The sequence below is a fragment of the Anomaloglossus baeobatrachus genome, chromosome 2 (assembly GCF_048569485.1).
Source record: "Anomaloglossus baeobatrachus isolate aAnoBae1 chromosome 2, aAnoBae1.hap1, whole genome shotgun sequence".
In the NCBI taxonomy this organism is placed as follows: domain Eukaryota; kingdom Metazoa; phylum Chordata; class Amphibia; order Anura; family Aromobatidae; genus Anomaloglossus; species Anomaloglossus baeobatrachus.
The window spans coordinates 93,715,684-93,735,344 of record NC_134354.1 but is presented as its reverse complement, the minus strand read 5'-3'; positions in this window follow the sequence as shown (position 1 = coordinate 93,735,344).

Sequence of the window (19,661 nt, the reverse complement as noted above, 5' to 3'; positions counted from 1 at the left end):
TCTTTATCTGTGAGACCGGAGCTCAATGTGAGCTAGCTCCACTCATAGATGAACCATGCCCTGCAATTCATGTGGGCATGCCCCGCTGGTTTAAAGGACCGGCAGCCAGCATAGTGTCGCTGTCAGATGGAGCACCGTCTGTAGTCCCCGGAAAACTTCCCCGGGGGTCACAGGAAAGATCATGACTGACCTTCTCCTGCCAACCATGAGTGTGCCCCTCTGGCTATCCAGGGCTCTAGTATTTTCCCAGTTGCACCCGGTGCTGACACCAGCCCTGTGTTCGCCCATCACTAGTCATTACTTTGCTCATTTGTTTTCCTTCTTTTTCTCTTCTGGTCTTCCTATTTTTTCTTTTGTCTTTTATATCCACATATTAGACGTTGCAATGAAACAAAATGCACTTATGGGATGCAATCCCACAGAACTGAACTGGCTTCCCTGCTCTGTTTTCCCACCCCTATGTCAGCAATCATCTTAGGTTACACTGCAGAGCCAGGGAAATCCACGCTAACATCACACATTCATAGCTCCTGTACTACACTTAGCTGTTAGCGGCTATCAGCAAGCTACTAATAGGCTACCCATCCCTTACTAATAGGCTACCCGCACGCTACTAATAAGATAGCTGAATGATGCTACTAATAGTCTACCGACACTCTACTAATAGGCTATCCACACACTACTAATAGGCTAGCAGCACACTACTAATAGGCTACCCGCCCCTACTAATAGGCTACCCAAACGCTACTAATAGGCTATTCGCATGCTACTAATAGTCTACCCGCATGCTACTAATAGGATAGCCGAATGATGCTACTAATAGGCTACGGGCACGCTGCTAATAGGCTATCCGCACACTACTAATAGGCTACTGAAACACTACTAATAGACTATTCGCACACTACTAATAGGCTACCCGCACAGTATTAATAGGCTACCTGCACAAAACTAATATACTACCCCCTACTAATAGGCTACCTGCACACTACTAATAGGGTACTCGAACGCTACTAATAAACCATTTCTCTCCTCTTTTATTTTACGATTCCCCACTCTCTCTACCAGGCTGGAGTCACACAAGTATTTGAAAAATTGGTCCGATTTTCATGCAGGAGAGTAGGACACGTGAAATCTGTTAAGTATTCCATATATCATGTGAGTGCTAGGTGAGTGTGTGATGTTTTTCTCACCTAGCATCCATATGGCACACCTTTCTTTCTCAGCAACTGCTATTCTACAGTCATGTACAAGACTATTTACAGTGTTCTATGCTACAGAATGGTAATGTATCTTTAAAAAAACCAATGCCATACAGATGGTCCATGTGCCGTCCATTTTCTTCTCCACACATTGACTTGTATTGGTGAATCCCGATCCATTAACTCCTCCACTCGCAGAATGCTGTGACTTTTTTCTCATCCCTTATCTGGATGAGAAAAAAAAAACCTCACTGATCTGCTCAGCTTCATTGCCTTACATTGGTCTGAATGCAATGTGAGATTTTCTCGCATTGCACTTGTCCGTTTCATACGCTCGTGTCAGCGAGGGCTCTCAGTGTAATCACATTCACCCCTTGAGGTCATAATTAATAAATTTATTAAATATATATATTTTTGGTACATAATCTCCTTCACAGCTCATGTAGGTAATCCTTCACTTGCAACATAGCCCAAACTCACCAAGAGTTCTATTCTTGTTTTAATTTTCATATCTATTTAATACATTTTTTCCAATACACATTCATTATATCAAATAATGATATCTCAGAATAAGTGTATATCTCACTCTTTATTCGTCTATTCCTTTGCTAATTCTTCAGTTCTTTTCCGGATAGCATTATTTGAAATGTAAGTGACATATCATATAAACTCTGACATATCAGGTGTTATTTTGTAGCTACATTCAAAAGCCAAACCGCTAGAAAACCGCCTGTCTACTGCTATCTCTATATTGTGTTTTTTCCTGAAGAAGAAGCTAGATAGCTTCGAAATGCTCAGAATAAACCACATACTCGTATTTCTCTACTCGTGTGTCCTGGAATCCTTCCTCACATTTCATCTTCTACAGCAGCAGCGAACAACTATCACATTTCCTTCTGTTTTATCTCTTCATCCCCACGTATGTGTGCAGCAGCTGATGTTACATATACATAGAGCATTGTGTATCACACAACCATATGAGGTGAGCACACCACTCTCATGTATACCCCGTTTTTAATTAGGTAAGACCCTATTGGGCCTTTTGCTCCTCCATTGTCTCTGTATTTGTGGGGCATACTTACAGACTAATAGACTGGGCTCTATTTAAGGTCATTCAGAATTTATCCAGAAGTACAATTTTATGGCCTTTCTTTAATAAATTTGCTTCCATAAAAGCTTTCAGGGTATATTGATATACCTTTGTATCATACAACCCCTGGCAAAAAATTATGGAATCACCTGGCTTTGAGGATGTTCATTCAGTTGTTCACTTTTGTTTAAAAAAAAGAAGATCACAGACATGGCATAAAACTAACGTCCTTTCAAATGGCAACTTTCTGGCTTTAAGAAACACTAAAAAAAATCATTAAAACATAATGTACCAGCCAGTAACGGTTACTTTTCAAAACCAAACAGGGGAAAAAATTATGGAATCAATCAATTCTGAGGTAAAAATAATGGAATCACCCTGTAAATTTTCATTCCCAAAACTAACACCTGAATCAAATAAGATCTGCTCGTTAGTCTGCATCTAAAAAGTAGTGATCACACCTTGGAGAGCTGTTGCACCAAGTGGAGTGACATGAATGATGGCTCCAAAACGAGAGATATCAAATGAAACAAAGGAGAGGATTATCAAACTCTTAAAAGAGGGAAAATTACCAAGCAATGTTGCAATGTTCACAGTCAGCTGTGTCTAAAATCTGGACCAAATACAAACAACATGGGAAAGTTGTTAAAGGCAAACATACTGGTAGACCAAGGAAGACATCAAAGCGTCAAGACAGCAAACTTAAAGCATATGTATCCAAAACAGGTTATGCACAACAAAACAAATGAGGAACGAATGAGAGGAAACTGGAGTCAATGTCTGTGACCGAACTGTAAGAAATCGCCTAAAGGAAATGGGATTTACATAAAGAAAAGCTAAACAAAAGCCATCATTAACACCTAAAAAGATAAAAACAAGGTTACAATGGGCTAAGGAAAAGCAATCTTGGACTGTGGATGACTGAATGAAAGTCATATTCAGTGATGAATCGCGAATCGGCATTGGGCAAGGTGATGATGCTGGAACCTTAGCTTGGTGTCGTTCAAATGAGATTTATAAAGATGACTGCCTGAAGAGAACATGTAAATTTCCACAGTCATTGATGATATGGGGTTGCATGTCAGGTAAAGGCACTGGGGAGATGGCTGTCATTACATCATCCATAAATGCCCAAGTTTACATTCAAATTTTGGACACTCTTCTTATCCTATCAATTGAAAGGATGTTTGGGGATGATGAAATTATTTTTCAAGATGATAATGCATCCTGCCATAGAGCAAAAACTGTGAAAACATTCCTAGAAAGAAGACACATGGGTCACCCTAGCTTAAGAATACCAGCCCCCAGCTGTCGGCTTTATCATGGTTGGGTATCAAAATTGGGGGGGGGGGACCGCACACTGTTTTTTTTAATTGTATTATTTAAATAATTTTTAAAAAAGCAGCATGCAGTTCCTTTTATTTTGATACACAGCCAAGATAAGTGCACGGCTGGGGGCTGCAGGTTGTAGCCATATGCTTTATCTGTGCTGGGTATCATAATATGGGGGGGACCCAGCGTTTTGGTACCTTTGAACCCATGCGGGTCCATAATTTTACTAGTTAACAGGTCTTTTAGCTGCATATGTCTGCTGAACAGATCAGCAGACATGTGTGGGGATGACCTCGGGGAGGCGACCTGGGATGTACACGTATGTCCTAGGTCATGAAGGGTTTATAGTTTGGTCATCTTCTAAGCTATTAAATTGTGGAGTGAGAATGTAACAAGCCACATGACATTTTTTGCTAGGTCACTTGCACACATTGAGTATTTGATGAGATTTTTTACCCCAGTATTTGTAAGCCAAAACCAGGAGAGGAACAATCAGAGGAAAAGTAAAATAGAAACACATCACAACTTCTGGATTTATTACCCACTACTGGTTTTGGCTTGCAAATACTCACCAAATTCTCACTGTGTGAGCATGATCTTACCTAAAGTACTACATGTCACAATAGAAAATGCCCCATAAATATGACAAAGTTTAAACAAAGAAGATTTTTGCTATGGCGAAAGTGGACCATCGTTTACTAGTCATTCAAAAATACGTAGAAAGTTGTGCATTCACATGACTGAAGATTCTGATACTATGCAAAGTTACAGCAAAAAATCCTTCTACTATACAGTAAGTAGCGATTCTCTGAACCTTGTCTCTCTACGTCATAAGTGTAGTGTCCTACGGATCTCCTCATGTATATCTTACAGCAATTTGTTTTTCATCCATTTGCTGAGCTGTAAGGAACATTGTGGATGCACTTTACCCGTGAGAGTGAGGAGCATTATGCAGAACAAATCAAGAAAATATTGAAGATTCAGAATAGCAATGAATCCTCGGAAACCAGCATGCCAAGAATAAGATGCCAGCTTAGTCGCACATTCAGACCCAGCAGGTGCAGGTTACACTGGTGCAATGGTAATAACAGTAATGATTCATGTAAGCATTTTTGCATTTTCATTTTTTCTCTCTTTTCTTCCAAGAACCATAACTTTTCAACATTTCTTTCCATGTAGCCTTAGGAAAAATATTTTTTGCAGGATGAGCTCTAGTTTTGAATGATACTATTCATTTTACATTTTAATATACTGCAAAAATTTCACATGGTGCGAAAAGGTAAAAACAAACTCCTCTATTCTACTCATTGTATTTTGGGTTTGATTTTTGTGATGTTTATTATGCGGGAAAAATTACCTGGTACCAAGACAATGTGACCGTGACCACCACACATATCGCGTTTCCTGGGCAAACTCTGCAGGCGCTCTCTCACAGCTCCATATTGTCTCATTGTCACCATCACCACTGCGAGTGCTTTCTGCAAAATGTGAAGAACCTTGCTTCTACCTCTTTGATACGGTCGTCCCATGTGACCGGCGCAGTCTTGTTTTTGTGCATGCCGCAACTACCTTGAAAAAGGCGTAAAAGCCGAAACGTTGATGTTGCTCTAGTCGAGGTCCACTTTTTGCAGTCTATCAAAATAAATTCACTTACCTCCAAAACATTTTGTCTTCCCTTACTTCATTTGAGTGCTGAGGTTACATATAGATATATAAAAATTCAATCTAGACTGAATTGATTCTTCATCAATTGAAAGTGACCCCTAAAAACATTTATTATGGTTGGAGGTCTCTCCAGACTCCTTAGCATGTAATAAATAAAGGTGAAAGAAGGGGGTCAATGAAAAACAAAAGATTATACTCACCTGTTTCAGCTTTCCGTTTCATCTTCAGTTTGTTGTTTTGAACCCTTATACTGTACATTCAGCTCTTATGGCACTGACTAGGTCTCCCACGATCATGTGGGATGTGATCCACTTCAATGACAGGCATCAGACCCAACATATAGCCTCGCAAGACCCAGAAGATCGGGGGCCAGACAATATGAAGCTGCTCATTATCTCGTGTGTTCTGCCAGGTCTCAGCAAGTTAACAGTTGGCAGATGGCTAGCTCTCCCAACCACCCCATACATATTAGCAATCGGCTCATTCATTTGTTGTCAAAGGGAAGAGAAGCGTTTCCTCTGGTAGGAGCTCATCTCAACTGAAAATAAATTACTCAGTGGTTGAAATTCCAACTGTCTGGTCCTTTTCTTCCCCAACTTCATCTATTGGAAGTCCCCATACACATCCATTATAAATAGAAACCACAATGCCCTGCCACATTGGCCATAGGTCTATATTGGAATCTTCTGGTTTCTGTGACAGTGTGTGTCATTTTTATGGTAGAAATAACAAAGCATGCAGAGCCTTCAACCTGTATATAAAAATATTCTAGTCTAAAGGGCCCCATACACATGATTAAAAAATTACTAAACCCATTGATCTCCATTATAGCATCATGTGGCAGATAGTTTCATAATCTCATTGCTCTTACAGTAAAGAATTGCTATCTGTGATTATGCTTAAACCTTCTTTTCTCTAGACATGGAGGATGTCCCTGTCATTACAGCAGGCCTAGGTATAATAACATCACCAGAAAGATCTCTGTACTGTTCCTTCAGATATTTGTTCATTGTAATAAGATCACCCCTAAGCCTTCATTTTTCACCCCTGAATAACTCTTAGTTTGATAATTTTTCTTGGTACTGCATTCCTTTGAAAACCTTGGTCACTTCTCTGTGCACCCGCTCTAGTTCTGCTATGTCATTCTAATACTCTGGAGCCCAAAATTGTACACGGTATTGTAAATGTGGAAGCAAAACTATGCTATTGTCATGATCATCTATGCCTCTTTAAATGCTTCCCATGATTTTATTTGCTTTGGCAGCATCTGCATGGCACTAGTCACTAAAGGGGAGTTTGCCGTCCAACCATATATCCAAGTCCTTCTCAGTCATAGTTTTACAAACATGTTCTACATTTTGGTATACAATTATGCATTTCATTTCCTCTGTCATTAAACTTGAATTACTATTTCACAACCCAAGCCTCCAGCTTACTTAAATCCAAATGTAATGTTAAATTATCCTTTTCTGTTTTGATAACCTTTCAGAGTTTAGTATCATTGGCAAATATTTAAATTCTACTCTGTATGCCCTCTATAAGGTCATTAAGAAATATGCTAAAAGAGAGGGCCCAATACTGACCCTTTTGGTACCCCATTGTTAACTGTGACCCAGTCAGAGTGTGTTCCATTACTAATCATCCTTTTTCCTATTTATCAAAAATAGAGTGGATCCATTGCTGTTTTTTTTTTTTTTTAATTATTTAAATAAATAATTAAAAAAACAGTGTGGGCTCCTCCTACTTTTGGGAACCAGCCAAGGTAGAGCAGATACAGGGGCTGGTATTATCAGGCTGGGAAGACTGATGGTTATTTTGCTCCTCCCAGCCTAAAATATCAGTCCACAGCTGCCACAGAAGTAACGCATTCACTAGATACGCCAATTACGACACTTTCCCCAGCTCTTCCCAATTGCAAAGCTGGCAATCAGGGTAATACTTTTGGAGTTGATGTTAGCTGTTAATTGACAACTGACATCAAGCCTAGGGGTTAATAATGGATAGGCGTCTATCAGACACCTCCATTACAAACCCAGTAAGTATAGCATTAAAAAAACACACACAGGGGACAAAAAAATTGAATAAACACTCCCCCACACAAACTCATTCATCAATTATTGAAGAATAAAAAAGTCTTTGTCATTCCGAAGTGATCCATTTTGAATAAAGACTCCCTAACACTCCCACGTTCCCTAATTTGTTAATTAAAAAGAAATCCTGGACGTTCCAACATTATTCAATGAATTAATGTCCCACGATGCCCATTACTTTGTATGAAGCTTCTTTCTGAGAATGAGGGGAGTGTTTATTCACCAATTGGATTCCGTTGGAAAGTCGAGGAATTTTTTTTCAATAAATGGGTGAATACGGGAGTGTGGGGGAATGTTTATTCAAATAATTTTTCTTTCCCCCGTAAGTGTGTTTTTTAACTCTATACTTACGGTTAGTAATGGGGGTGTCTAATAGATGCCTATCCATTACTTACCCCTGGGCTTGATGTCAGCTGTCAAGTCACAGGAGACATCAACCCAAAAGTATTACCCAATAGCCACCGCACCAGGGAAATTGGGAAGAGCTGGCCAAAGCACCATAATTGGCACTTCTGGGGCACCTGAGGGCTCTTGTTTATAGGCAGGAAGGGACCAAATAACCATGGGCCTTCTCAGACTGATAATACAAGCCCCCAGCTGTTATTATTTTTTTTTTTTATTGTTCACAGCAGAGTACAGGAAACTTCCGCATGCAATAAAGCTTGTTGGCTGGCTCCACTACAGCCTTCCAACAAGCTTTATTATCATACGAACAGTATCCGAACTCTGATCTTGGACACACACTTTTTTTAAAAGTCCGTGTTCAAGTCCAAGACCTGGACACCCGATGTCCGGTACAAACTTTACAATGTGGATCCTCTCATCCCTATTCAAAATACAAATATAGATTTAGAAACATGTGATAGTGATACACATCATCGAAAAATCTATACTATAATTGATGACAACAAACACTTTAGCAACAACCGTCATAGGGGACTTTAGTAATCATGCTCTGCTGCATTTCCATGTAGAGAATTAAAAGTTTCTAAGCGTTCACAAAAATGTCTCCTGTCACTCTCACTGGAAATATACAGTTTACTTTGTCATAGATTACTTTGTGTGGATGCAGATTGGTAAATTGAGTCTTGTTTATAGGAAACGTCTCAGCAAGAGGTCAATTTAAAACAAACAGAATGAAAGGATTAAGCATTAAAGGAAAACAAGAGAAGTAAAGAACATTAAGTGCGAGCGGCTGCCACAATCAAACAGAACTAGACCTTGGAATACATTAGGATCAAGCTGTCATCCCCGCACTACACTGAATATCAAGTACTGAAGGCGGCTCATGGGAAGTACTGAAAATGTGCAGTCAATATTTTCTTTAAAGGGTATTATGGATATTTAATTTTCAAAGACCTTACGTTTTAAGACAGAGAAAATCTTAGAAAAATCAAAGGGCAATACATTTAGCAGCTCTCTAATATGCCATGATGTCTATCTGCTTTAAAAAGATTACTTATTATGTAAAAGATAAAGCAGGCATAAAAAGATAAGGGGAACCTAATTATTTTGACTCACCTATACCAGCTCAGGTACCGGGGCTTATTTTCTTCCCTTATGGTTGGCTCATCTTATGTTAAGGCCACTTTACACGCAACGACATCGCTAACGAGATGTCACGTGGGGTCACAGAGTTTGTGACGCACATCCAGCCTCGTTAGCGACGTCGTAGCGTGTGAAATGCAGGAACGACCGTTAACGATCAAAAATACTCACCTTATCGTGGATCGTTGACACGTCGTTCTAATCTCAAATATCGTTGCTGCTGCAGGTACGATGTTGTTCGCCGTTCCTGCGGAAACACACATCGCTATGTGTGACACCGCAGGAACAATGAACAACATCGTACCTGCGTCCGCCAGCAATGACGAAGGAAGTGTGACGCCCTGGCAAAACCAGGTAGTCACAGATGACTGTGCCCCCCCACCAAGGGGACAGGAATCGCTTCCTCCTTGGGATTACACACACACCCCCCCATATGGTGCATATGAGCAGCCGCCCCTCCCCCAGAGTTAGGAGCTGAAAAGAGCAGCAGGGAAGGAGTTCAGTCAGTCAGAGGAGAGCAGCAGAGCAGTCAGGAGTGTGTCTTCTGGGCTGCAGAGAAAGTTGCAGAGCGGTCAGGGGTTGGAGCCCTTGGATTGCGGGAACAGGTCTGGCACTAGCAGGGGATCCAAAGTGGATCGGGGCAGGGTAGTGGCCCGCTGGTATCGGGAACCCGGAATAGTGCAGGGAAGTGGACTTCCCCAGTTCCAACCAGAGGAGCTAAGCAGACTACAACGTGCAGTGCAACAAAAGAGGGCTCCTGCTCATTGCACCGTGTGTGGGAACAGCACACCCCTCCAAAAGGCTCCCGGTCACCGGCAAGTTGGCTTACAAAGGACTCTGTGTTTTATGACCACACACATCAGCCTAGCTTCATCCAACACCAAGACAACCGAACTGTGAGTTCCCTGCTCCCTGCAATCCCTGCCACCACCACAACTCCAAATTGGGCGCCCCGGGACTACACCTCCCCTACCCGTGGAGGGGATTCCACCTTGCTGCCCCACACCACCAGTCCCGGGCACGGTCCCCAGAGGCAGCGGCGGTGCCATCATCTCATTACCGCAACCCACGGGTGGCGTCACGGACAATCTCCCTTACCTAATCCCCTTTTTGTTGTGGAGCCTGGGATCACAGACCGGGTCACGCCACCGTGATACCTACAGAAGTGACCCCTTGGCCCGGATCTGAGTACCCCCTATCCCTAGGCGACACAAATTAGCGTCACGAACAGGATACTTACCCATTCACTTATCTAGTGAAGTGCGCCTTGAAGTGAAGTCAGCGGTGATCCGTTGCAAAGTTTTCAGGATCCGTCATCTTACCGCCATCTTTTGGTGCGCAGATCCCCGCCAGAGTCTTCTTCCCCGCAGAAAGGGCGCGAAAGCTGAAGCCCCGCCCCCTGTGAACACAGCCGTGCAGCAAAGCCGGAAGTCACAAAAACGAAACTTACCGGCCGGAGAAGAGAGTGCCGCGAAAAGACCAAGGGGGAGAAGTGGGTGAAGATCAGCGGCATGTAACTAAAACTGTAAAGGCAGGGACACCAGGACTTTGCCTAATCCAGTTCCTGGACAAGCAAGCCGCAACCCCAATGACATCTCACCCAGCTCTGGCAGTCCACCCAGCCGCAATGGTGATGACGTCGGCTCCAGCAGTCTGCCCGGCCGCAACGGAGATGACATCAGCTCCGGCAGTCTGCCCGGCTGCAACGGAGATGACGCCGGCTCCGGCAGTCCGCATGGCCGCAACGACGGCAGCACCCGACCATAAGTCTGCCCCAGATGCAGCGCCAGCTGCTCCCAGGTACCCCGTCCCGGCTGTGGAGCAGCCGGGGTGCACCTGCAGAGAGGAGGAGCAGGCCACTGAGTGATGGGGCCCTCAGCAGTTAGTGAGGCCAGTTGTAGCCGGCGCCGAGGGCATCCGAGTGGGCCTGGCTACTGAGCAGGAGGCAGAGCACGGAACCCGTGCCCCATACTGGGAGTGGCGGCAGCTGCAGCAGTTGTAGCCTCATCTGTAAGTTAACCCCCGAAGTTAAAAGTTGAGACGTTTTAAAGAGCTCGCTCCCGATATAATGACTCCTGCCTTTGTTGAACGTCCCCAAGTTCCCGGGAGACGCCATCCAGCATACAGGGTGGAAGGAGGAGGACCTTGCCAGACTTGTTGAACGCCACTGCGGTCAGAGCCGCGAAGGGCGCCATCAGGGGTCGGAGCCCCTGGTGGAGGACGGCAAGGAAGTTAAGAGGAGCGATGGCAGTTTCCATTACAGGGCCCGGTCTACTGTACCCACACTGCAGGCAGTGGAAGACGGGGTCTTTGTGGAGAGTGTCGCCTGTGAGTCATGGTGGCATTGGGGACCCGTGCTGCCCTGTGGTGGACTGAGGGAAAGTGGCTGGAGGAGGCTGCGCCGGCAGCAAAGTTAAGTGTTGTAAATAATCCTGGACCACCTTTCAGGTCCTACAGTCTCCGGTGAGGCTGGTTGGAGGAAGGGCCTGCGGCAGAGGAGGCCGAGGTCCCGTCACCATTGCAACCGGTGACAACCCTCCAGGTCAGGGGTCCCCTGGACGTGGGGCATCTGAGAGACTGCCGGGTATGGAACTTTGTACCCGGCCCGTTTGGGTAATACCCAGACCCGAACCCGATTCCTGGACTGGGGAAAAGGGGTGCTGACCTAGTTCTTAGAGGCAGCATCAGGGCTAGGTTTGCTTGGGTGGGCAAATGAAAGGACCCGGTCCTGTCCCGTTCCCGGTTAATAAAAATGTTTTTATATTCATGTAACGTTTAAGCAAACATAGCTCCCGATGTGGGAAGATGTATGATTGTAATGTGTTAACTTTTTCTTTTCCCTGTTAAAATAAATGTCAGTGGCCGGACAGCCCGCGGACGGGCTTTATTTAACCAAGAGGGAATGTGACGCCCTGGCAAAACGAGGTAGTCACAGATGACTGTACCCCCCCCCACCAAGGGGAAAGGAATCGCTTCCTCCTTGGGATTACACACACACACCCCCACATGTTGCATATGAGCAGCCGCCCCTCCCCCCCAGTTAGGAGCTGAAAAGAGCAGCAGGGGAGGAGTTCAGTCAGTCGGAGGAGAGCAGCAGAACAGTCAAGAGTGTGTCTCCTGGGTTGTAGAGAAAGTTGCAGAGCGGTCAGGGGTTGGAGCCCCTGGACTGCGGGAACAGGTCAGGCACTAGGAAGGGACACAAAGTGGACCGGGGCAGGGTAGTGGCCTGCCGGCATCGGGAAACCCGAATAGTGCAGGGAAGTGGACTTCCCCCATTCCAAACAGAGGAGCTAAGCAGACTACAAGGTGCAGTGCAACAAAAGAGGGCTTCTGCTCATTGCACCGTGTGTGGGAACAGCACAACCCTCCAAAAGGCTCCCGGTCAACGGCAAGTTGGTTTACAAAGGACTCTGTGTTTTATGACCACACACATCAGCCTACCTTCATCCAACACCAAGACAACCGAACTGTGAGTTCCCTGCTCCCTGCAATCCCTGCCACCACCACAACTCCAAATTGGGCCCAGGGACTACACCTCCCCTACCCGTGGAGGGGATTCCACCTTGCTGCCCCACACCACCAGTCCCGGGCACGGTCCCCAGAGGCAGCGGCGGTGCCACCATCTCATCACCGCAACCCACGGGTGGCGTCACGGACAATCTCCCTTACCTAACCCCCTTTTTGTTGTGGAGCCTGGGATCACAGACCGGGTCACGCCACCGTGATACCTACAGAAGTGACCCCTTGGCCTGGATCTGAGTACCCCCTATCCCTAGGCGACACAGAAGAAGGTGGGCAGGATGTTACGGCCACTCATCTCCACCCCTCCGCTTCTATTAGGTGGTCACTTAGTGACGCCGCTGTGACGCCGCACGAACTGCCCCCTTAGAAAGGAGGCGGTTCGCCGGCCACAGCGACGTCGCTAGGAAGGTAAGTATGTGTGACGGGGGTGGGTGCTTTCATCAGCGACATCGCTAGCGATGTCGCTGTGTGTAAAATGGCCTAAAGTCTGTGCCTGGAAGCCCAGTAACCACATCTGACATCATCACCCAAGATCTTTCAAGGCAGGCTTATGCATCCATATTCTTTCAGAATATTCAAGAAGCATAGCTTTCATCTACCATGAGTATTCAAGGCAGATGCCTAACCTTCCATTTCACTCAGCTGTCTAAATATCTCCCCAGTAAACTTTTGTCTGCTATTAAAGGGAACCTGTCAGCTGCAATATGCACCCAGAACCATGAGCAGTTCTGGGTGCATATTTCTAATCCCTGCCTAACTGTCCCTGTATCTAGTAGCATAGATAAAGAGATCTTTAGAGAAAGTATTTCTATAGATCCTTTATGATATGATAGGCCAGCGACTAGTCACAAGGGCGTTAGTTCCTGCGCTCATTCTGCCCTATTAGCCTGTGGACCTTGTAAACTCGGGTTTCTGTTCCCACAGGGACATGCTAACATGCTATTCATTCTCCTTTAATGGTTCACCTCACCGTCCACATGGCTAGGGGGCGGAGCCTTCTCCCGGGCCTCACTTCCGGAGCCTGGATGCCTTAAAAGCTGACATTTCCAGTGAACCAGCACCGGCTATAAGCTTAGCGCTGCTTTGCCTCTGAGTGCTGGTCCCTGTAAGTGTGATCCTGATACGTTCCCTCTCTGTGCCCTCAGCCTCTGTCTGTGTTCTGTCCCCTAGTCGTTCTGCCACACCTCTGTCCCACCTCCTTCCTTCCCACAATAGCCCCAGTTGTTTCCCCCTCTACTACCTCCCCACTCAGATGTTTCCTCTGGTACCGAACTCGGCCTGATCTCGACTCCTCCACTGCTAGTTCCTCCGGTCTTCCTGCTGCCCGTACTGTGTATGACCCGGACCCGTCTGACCATCCCCCGCATACTCCACATCTTCAGCTGTCCAGCTGATGCTAGCAGACACTGCATTAGCACACACTGGGAGTTCCCCTCCTTGCTCATTCAGCTCCGTGTAGTGTCTTTCCCCGCTGGACTCCAGCTCCCCCTGCTGGCAGCCTGACAGTCTACTGCCCAGCATTATTAGGGGTCATACGCGTACCTGTGTCCGTCACGCCGCATCAGAACTCCTGGCTTAATGTCAGTGCGCAAGGATCAGAATGTCCCGCACTTCCGGTGGCACTTGACGCTGGGCATTGCATAGTATATTAGCATGCTCCTGTGGGAACAGAAACCCTAGTTTACAAGGCCTACAGGCTAATAGAGCGGAATGAGCGCAGTAACTAACGCCCTTGCAACTAGTGCCTGCGCTCATTAATATATCATAAAGGATTTTTAGAAATAGTTTTCTAAAGATCTCTTTATCTATGCTCCTAGATGCAGAAGTAGTACTAACATGCTAATGAATGGCAGCGTCAGCGGCATGGTCGCTCTCACCTCTGCTGCGACTGCTGGTTTTCGGCTCAGTGCGCAAGATCAGAACACTCCCGGACTTCCGGTAATGTGCACTACACCAGTTTGAAGTCAGGACATGTACACCCAGCTTCATAGTGCGCATGACTGGAAGTCTGGGACTTCTGATCATGTGCATTGAGTTGAAAACCAGCGGTAGCAACTGAGAGGTGAGTGCGATCATGCCTCTGATGCTGCGCATTTGTAGCACCCTTGAGACCCTCAAGGCACTACAGGGAACTGTATCATCTTAAGAATGCAAGACCTACCCCCTGGGACCTGGAGTACCAGTGCCGATACCACCAAAGCACCACCAAAATCCTAGTTCTCCACTCCACACCGGGCATAAAGGGTTAACCATGTCAGGGGATGGTCGCCATGGAAAGGAATGAGTCCCTGAGATTAGCGGTCGCCAGGTCGGGTACCGGAGATGCCGCTGGGATCGGAGAACAAACGGGGCACAGGGCCCTAGATCAGGTGCCAGTTCTACACAGCTTGATAAATACCTGCCCGGTGAGGACACCTTCATGGACTTCACCGAACCAAATAATCCGGGGTCATCAGCAGTAAACTAGGATTGGGGTTCGGACACTTACCTCCCCACAGGGTCCGCACTGCCCGCCGTACGGAGAAGGAAACTGTACCCCAAAAGGGACAGTCGGGCCCCAAATGCTCCACACTACGGGGACCCAACCAATAGAGAGCACTGGGGACAGAGCAACATGGGTCACTACATTGGCACTGATACTCCAAGGGATCTGAATCAGCAACCCCTGGGTCCAAGTGAGTAGAGACTGTTAAAGATAACCTGGTGTGGTCTCCGTTGTTGTCCCCATCATCTCCCAGGCACGGCTCTACCTGCTGAGGGCCTACCACCATTGCTGCAATCACCACCAGCTCTGGGAGTACCCACATTTAGCGGTGGTTCTCCATCCTTAACCGCAACCCGCAGGTGGCGTCATATGACATTAACTCTTATCTTCCCTGTAAATAATCCCCTTTATAAAAGGCACCCAGGGAATGGGCGACGGCAACCACAGTAACATTCCCAATTATACAGACTGCCCGGGACCGAGTACCCCATCCCCTGGGCGTCACACATTCATTAGCATGTTAGTATGCTCACAGGAGCGTGCTTACATGCTAAGGTGACCAACTAGCCAGGGGAAGTAACACCTTTGCAACTAGTTGCTGGCCTCATTAGAATATTGTACCGCCCCGTGCTCGGCAGCCGTGCCGCTCGGATCCGGTCCTTCTGTGGGTGGCTCGAGGGTCTCCGGACCCGGGGGCCTCACGGTCACTTCAAATGCAAAGGGATTGTGATGGGATGGTGGGTGTAGGACGGATATGTATGGGCTGGGCCGTACGGAGTTCATGACGCTACCCACGGTGTGTGGTGATATTGGACCCCACCGCTGCAGTTACGGGGCACCAGGGGAGATGTTGTGCAGCAAGTTGTTAACCCCTCCGTGGGCAGGGATGGTGGCCCCGGGACCCGTTGGGTTTGGCGGTGCAGGGAGATGGGCGACCGGAGGGTGCTGTTGTACTCACTATTAGTAAACACATGAGTCTCTGGTAAACCAAGGTGATGGTGTTCGGTGCCCGCAGCCAGCTGCGTTCTGGTTCCCCCACCCGGCTGGTGGTCTCTGTCTTTCTCCTGCACCTGTTTAGAACGGTGGACTGCCTGTGCTTGCAACTTCAGGAGAACGCTACCGGCTTGTGGTCGCCTAAGGAGCCCTTTGCCCGCAGACGCTTTCCTGTGGGATCTCTGAGCCATGGCAGTGGCTGCTTATCCCCCTCGGTGGGCGGTTGCCTTCAGTCGGGACTTTGGGTGGGACAGGACCTCTAGTCCTTGCCTCAATCAGTTAATTAACTAGTCCCCAGTAGTTTCTGGACCTAGCTTCAGGGTCTGAGTACTCCCCTTTGTGCTCCGGTTTCCGAGTCGGTTCCCCGGGTCGGTACCGGCGTGCCACTAGCCTGTCCCGGTCCACCTCGGTTCCACCAAGCCGTCTTCCCGGCTCCTACAGACGGAGACCGCCGTCTGCCTCCTAGCCAAAGGCACCAGGGATCCTACCCCGGCACCTGTTCAATTTGGGTTTTCGCCTCTGCTGGAGCTGCACACATATCCAGCCCACACTCCTCTCCAACTTGAACTCTCAACCTTCACTCCTGACTGACCTTTCCCACCCCACGCTGTCTGAACTCCTCGGTGGGTGTCTTCCAACCGCCTGGTTCCGCCCCCTGGTGTGTCCATCAAGCCCTTAGGGGGTGACTAGGGTTTAAATGTTTGGCTGTGTGTTACCTGTGAGGGAAAGGTGTAATGCGGGGCCCTATTTGTGACTACCTGGCCCGGCCAGGGTGTCACACTATGATAAAAGATCTTTAGAAATACTTTTTCTAAAGATCTCTTTATCTATACTAGTGTATACAGGGACGGTTCAGCAGGGATTAGTAATATGCACCCAGAACTGCTCGTGGTTCTGGGTGCATATTGGACCTGACAGGTTCCCTTTATGTTGCAATACAAAACATGGAGGAAATATGCTCAGTAGGTTAGTCTCGGAAACTGACTTCTTTGGTTTCTTCAATAAGTGTCCAACGTGTGCACTCATGTCCAGGCATCAGCTACGTGATTGCTGACCATCAATATTGTCCGGGATGTGTCACTTCTGCTCTACGTGCTCAGTATCTTAATAACATCTTAGTAAAAAGAAAACAATTTATCACTTGCTTCATTGCTTCCAAGATATAGCCATAAAACTAGCACATTGCCAAGACAAGAGGCTTCAGCCGCACTCCCCAGGAACACCTTGCCTTCTGTTAATTTGCAAAGAAAAATGCCTGCTGGAAAAAAGTGTGACTATAATAAGCTGATTTGTCTGGCTGTCTCAATATTTTCTGTAGTATAAGCAGTATTTAATGAGAATCCAAGCGGGTACACCATGTACTCTAATGACAGAATTTCATTGATTCCGATAAATTTCACTTGAAGTGTCCATTAAAGCAGGTTCAGCATGTGCTGTAACTATAGAGAGACACAATGTGTACATTTACTGCAAAGGGTAAAGAAGATTATGCATTAGTATACTAGATAAAAACTGAAATAATGGAAGAAAAGCATATGGCAGATGAAATATGAGGGAAATGTACTATTATCTATATATTCAATAACATGATGGAGCCGCATCCATTGCAGAACAGCATAGCTCGGCATAGCCTTCGCATCCTACGTCTCCTACATCATGTCCTATTGTTGGTTTATAGGATTTGCTGAAATTCACTTCTAATTCTTTTTCTGGTATGTTCTACTTGTAGTATTCCTTTAAAATATATTTAATTAGCTTGATATGTGGCGCCCTGGACAAGCCAGGTCGTCACAGGTACTGCAACAACACACCCCACACCCCGAGATAGGCACACCAGTCACACACAAATCCTTGTTGCCTCCCTCCAGGGGTGATGTCCACACCAGGTGGGGTGGAGCCAGGCGGTTGGCTCCACCCACCGAGGAGTTCACAGTCCTGGAGGCGGGAAAGGAAGTCAGAACAGTTAGGGAGAGTGAAGGAGCAGGAGTGAAGTGGCAAGTGAGGAGCAAACTGACCGTGTCCGGGTACGTGGCCCGGGCACCGAGAGCAAGGTTGGCAGACGGTGGTGGCCGTCTGCAGGAGAGGCCGATCGACGCGGAACCGTAGGACCGAGGACGGGCGGTGGCCCGCCGGTACCGAACCGGGGAGCGAAGAGAAGCCAGCACAAACCGGCAGAGCCTACGGACCCCGACCAGACTTGGAGTCGCCGTTAAACCGATCAAATCCGTTAGCGACCGGAACCTCCGGGGTTTCCTAGCAGCAAAGACCCGACTGAAGGCAACCGCCCAAACCGAGAAGGGGAAACACAACTACCGCCACAGTTAGAATTCCCAGGGCCAGAGCCTGGGGGCAAAAGGGGCTCCTCCGGCCCATATCCAAGCTGGGGAGTGGGTTACCGGTGGGAAGCCATCGGGACCGAAGATACACAACAGGTGCAGGGAAAGGCAGCCACCACCAACCTACCGGGAGTAACCACAGCAGCCGGCTGCAGGACCCGTCCATCCAGCCGTTTGTTTTACTGGAGACTCTGTATTCATCATTGGCTGAGTGAGTACCACCGTGCCGTCCGGCACCGCGCTGCCCCAGCGACCCTGCACCATTCCAACCCTGCCTCCCCGTCCCACCTCACCGGGCCCCGGGACCACCAATTCCCCTACCCACGGAGGGGAGAGAAACATCTCGGATACTCCCTGTCATCGCTCCCAGGATCCTCGTCCAGAGCAGCGGTGGTGTCCCAACCTCACCACAAACCGTGGGTGGCGTCACGGACCAACTCCCCAAACCCAAACCACCCCCATTTCACTCATGGGCGAGGAGCGCCGCTCGAGTCCCCGGATCCGGCCCACCGCTCGAGCCACCGAGCAGCAGCAGCAGCAGCAGCACCGGACCTGAGCGCCAGCGAGAGCGCAGCGGCCTCCTCCCCGCCCGCGACAGATATATAAAAACCCTGCTTTCAAGTAAATATACTGTATATAGCACTTAAAAAAAGAAAAATAAAGGTGGAAAAAAATATAAAAAAGCTAATTATTAAATTTACTTTTTTCTTTGTTTATTTTTTTCTTCCTTTCTTTCTCATGTTAAAAATCAAGACTTGAATATCAGGAAGTAATAAACACATGACTTGTGCAAGATTTCTAAAATTTCAAGAATATGTAGACAATTAGGCGGAATTGCAAATAGTCTTTGCCAAATCTTCTTCTATTAATGATTTCAAGGTTTGATTTTTCAAATTTGCAATTTTAGACAGGCAACCACATAAAACAAAGGGTACACATTACAACACTGCAGGCCTACTTTACATTCTGATCTATGATGGTGTTTTATAATATATCTACAATAATGAATATCATTAAATTATCTCTATTACTCTGAAACTAAAAGGGCCTGCATTCCACATACTCTCCACTGATGTCAACACACTATTTACATCGGTATTCCAAGTTCTGTAAGCCTAGCAAAAAGAAAGATTTCGGTTGTGCCTCAAACCAGGCATCCGTAACAGCCATGGCATCAGAAATGGTGGGAAATTTGGTACCCTTGAGGTGTTTCTTCAGGTTTAGAAACAGATGATAGTCAGAGGGAGCTAGATCTGGTGAATAAGTTGGGCCGTCAACCAGCTGGAAGCCCAGCTCTGCCAGTTTTGCTGTGGTTACTTGTGCAATGTGAGCGAAGATGTTGTCTTGCAGGAACAAGATTACTTTGGACAGCTTGCTGCGCCTTTTGGCCTTCAGGGCTGC